We start from the raw sequence: 4,183 nt of genomic DNA, 5'->3' as shown, positions 1-4,183 counted from the left end.
TTTTACACCTTTTGCCTCTTATGAGGCCAATATCCAATAGAATATTTGATTGATACACCTTGTAAATAGTCTAACTTGAATCGAGAACCAATAAGCCCACAACTAACACCCATTATCTAGTGATTAGTGACTATATATGAAAAGATTAAAAAAGAAGAGAATAACACAATTTCTGGAAAACAATACCACAATCTTATTATGAAGGAGAGATTAGCATTTTATAAAAAATGTAAAAACTCTCCTTATTATTTCAATTACAAAACATATGAGATAAAAATCAATTACATTATTAGATAAAGAAAATATATCGAGATGTTTCCCTCTTTACTAGTTTTTAGATGTTTCCTTCTTTTTGAGTTTTAGATGTTCCTAAGAAAGGAGTGCACTTTTTCCTGGTTTCCCAATCAGTTAGATGTTTCTGATTGGTGAGAATTTCTCGGTTTCCCAATTCCTCCCTATTTAGAATGGGAAGCATCCTTTCTTCCTCCACAAAATGAGGAAAAGTGCACTTTAATGTTTTTGTTGTCATCCATTTGGCCTACGTTGGTGTGTGTCCCTTCCGACCAACAATATATGATAAATATGGTTGTTGGCGTGTTTGGATTTTCATTCCTAAATTACTACTTTTGAATGGAGTTACTGAACCAACTATGGACAAACCGTCTTCTCACATTGTACCATTTCGAATGTCCATCTCTCTTAATTGTTGCTTGTTGAAAAATCTTGTGACTTGTTTATAGGTTTCAACAATTCTTCTAATATCTCTCATGCGTGTAGTAAGTGAGCATCTATGATACTTGTAGGAAATTCAATCTCCATAAGGATGTGCAAAGGCTCATGGAGATCCTCATACCTTGGCTTCTCCTTCATCATGGCCTCCATGGATATTGAAACTACCCTTGAAGGGTTTTTAATTGAACCATGTCCTTTGAGTAGAACTCGAAATTTAGTAGCAACTTCAATTCATTGTAGTGATTTATATCTAGGGCAAAGGAGACGTCCAACGAAATTAAATTTAGGATAATTTTCAACTTGGGCTTCAATTCTGATGGTTTTTTTAACAATAATTCCACTAGAACCTTCGCTTGGTGCTCCATGCAAACCATTAGGGGATGCCTGTAATATGCTTAGCTTTTTTGACTAGTAAGCAATCCATCCAGCCATGTCCACTCCTCTAATTGAAATTAATCCTTTGTGAGCCAATGAGCTACCACACTTAGGCCCATCATGGTCTAAAATAGATGAATTCCACAAAAATTCATTTACCCGATCTATTTCCTGGGTTAGTAGTTGATGAAACTGTGGAAAAACTTGTAATAAAGCACTGAGTTTTTGTTGTTTAGTAAGCAACTCAATAAGATACTTGCCATGATTGGAAATGTAAATTCTTGCAGAACACCTGCCAGGAAGCTACAGTGAATGTGTCGCTGATGGCGAGAAGTTCATATGCCTGGCCGACATTTGTTCGCTGAAATGTCTTTAGATTGGGCCTCATATTTGATAAATATGGAAAAACCTGTGTTGCTAAATATGGGTTGCTGAAGCCTCTGAGTTCCAAAAAATCTAGAAGCTATGGTGACTCAAAGAGGAAGAGAGAGATTTTTGTTTAAGTATGTTATAAAGTGGCAACCTTGTTTAAGAAAAACACCTAGAATACGATCGATTTTGCTTTCAATAGAGCATGCTGGAGGTAGCCTCGTGGGTTGGTTGAAGACATGCAAATTGTAGTGGATCGATGGAAGGAGGTACCAAGTTAATGAGGTTGTCTTGATTGACAGGGTGAACCAAACAAACATAAATGCATTGGTGTAAATTGACTTTCTTAATGGGATATTTTCCAATAGGAGGTTGGGTTGATTGGAGAGACGAGGATGTGAGCACATAGTGTGGATCTTGTGCTACAAGTAGATTTGGTGATCTTTATCATGATAAATATCATGATGGGATTGTTGGTATGGAATTCCCAGTAATAAATTGACACAATCGAGAGGAGAAACATCACATACCACAATATCTCGAAAAGGGCCAATAACAAAGATGATAACAGAACATTGGGAGATAGTAAGATGGGGGCATTCATTTTGGACCCAACTGAGTTGATATGGGTTTGAGTGTGTAGTGGTGGGAAGGATAAGGTGTTGAACCAAGTCCCGTGCCACAACATTCTTTTGACTCCCATTGTTGAGGCCCGAGGGTAAGAGTCACCAAATCATGTTTGATTTGACAATTATGGGTAAACAAAGGTGCAGTAGAGGTGCCAACTTCATTAGTAGTCATGAGGATGAGAGATGGGTATACTTTGGTAGGATTGTTGAGAGAAAGAAATGCAAGTGAGGCAGGGGAATTTGGGTTCTCTATTTCTGTAAAAGGATTCTTGTTCAAGTGCACATTTTTAAGTGTTCAACATGTTGGTCAGAGTTTTCATTGATGTCAATATGGCACTGTTGGATATGACAAATATTCTTGTGATGCTTGAAGTACCCTTTTGTGATGTTTCCCTATCTTATGGAAAACCCTAGTTGAAGCATGCCTTGGATAACCCTAGACCCTAAGAGAATATGAAGTTGGAAAACCCTAGGAGAAATCCCTAAATGCACATGTACATAATTCCTTAACTCTAATTGCATAGAAGCCCTAATCTAGCATTGGGATACTTCAACATTCTCTTTTTAAGCATGTCATTAAGAATTCAATTAGAACATGTATTCTTAGGAAGTGTAGCAAAATGCCTAAAGGGACTAGTAGCCATGATTTTGTTTCATAGAGATCCAGATATTCTCCTTACCCTCTACGCCTAGTCGGAAGGAGTTGTTAGAAGTAAATTCTTCCGAGGAAGAGAATTATCTATTTAAAAAAATGAATGGGAAGATATGAGATGTCCCATTTGTATGCATTCCCCTCATAATGCAATTCTTCTTTTATGTTCTTCCCATGAGAAAGGATGCTACCTTTATATGTGGGACACTAGTTATAGGCATTCAAATTATCTTGATCAGTTCAGGAAAGCATATTCAACATCAACAATATTAGCTTCTTCAAAAGGATCAGATCATTCCATAGAAATCTCTGCTCACTCAAGTTCTGAACCAGTTGCTCCTTCAAGATTAACAGTGGAAAGGTTGGAAAGTAATGATGTAGTTTTGGAAGTGAGAATGTCCCAACATTTGTGATATCGAATGGGAAAAATGATACTTCCACTGAACGTTCAGGACCAGACAGAGAGTTTCTTTTTGGCAACATGTGGTGTTGTTTCAAGATGACTTTAATGAGTTGCCTGCTATAATCCTTGTGGAGTATATAAATCAGATGACATAATATTCATATATAGCTCTGATATATCTTTAAACTAAATAAAATAATATATAGGTCGGCCAAAAAATACATGTCGGCTCTTATGTCGGATTATTCACTCAATAAACGTGTCTCTTCATAAGGAAAAACAAGTATATATAGAAAGCTAGCTCATCCATTTATGATTCATCATTTTCAGTGAAGATCAATACATGAATACATAATAGCAGCAAGAGTTCACAACTCATGATCTAAGGAGGCCAAGGACATAGAAGTTTATTGTTTGGGCTAGTTAACCTCAGACCTAAAGGAGAAAACCTTGGACTACAGAAAGCTAAACTAAGAAGCTTAAATCCACAAGTTTGTTGGGGCTTGGATTACCAGAATCAAAATATAAATTTGTAAAAGGGCTCAAATAGTCTCCTATAAAAGTACTCAGACCTGTGGAAGATAAATTGTGAAGTTTGGACCAGTGAATAGTCCTGTGGAAGAGTTACAAATAGTGTTGCGGGGGAGCTCCCCCCCCGATCCCGCTCCCAATCTGCGCTCCGGGCGGGAGCGACTTGGGAGCGGGTCAGGAGCGCGCTCCCGAAAAGGGAGCGATTTCGGGAGCGCGCTCCCTGAAAAAAACTGCACTCTCTACCTTTTCGGGAGCATTTTGAGTTTTCTACAATTTTTTTTTTGTAGTAATGTTCGAAATGCAATTTTTTTTGAAAGAAACAAATAATTTTTGAGTGAGGCAGCTTAATGATCAAGTCTATGTCCCTAGTATTGATAAAGTAAAAGTGACATTCTCTTTACTCTTCATTTTCATCCTTTTACTTAAATTTTTAACATTACCATGAAATGACTCAGGATGTTTGTGAGTGGTTCCGGCCTCATTGGATTTCAT

General features: G+C 37.3%; 1 pseudogene; it reads right to left on the bottom strand.

Annotated features, from left to right (window-relative positions):
• Positions 1–538: 538 nt before the first annotated feature.
• LOC149152243 (KH domain-containing protein At5g56140 pseudogene) lies at positions 539–1,461 on the bottom strand (annotated as a pseudogene).
• Between the last annotated feature and the right edge of the window lie 2,722 nt (positions 1,462–4,183).

This window comes from Pinus tabuliformis, chromosome 9 (genome assembly GCF_031772625.1).
Source record: "Pinus tabuliformis cultivar Carrire ecotype Pingquan chromosome 9, CPIR1, whole genome shotgun sequence".
Taxonomy (NCBI): domain Eukaryota; kingdom Viridiplantae; phylum Streptophyta; class Pinopsida; order Pinales; family Pinaceae; genus Pinus; species Pinus tabuliformis.
Note: the sequence above shows the minus strand (reverse complement) of the source record. Positions and strands in the feature narration are given on the sequence as shown.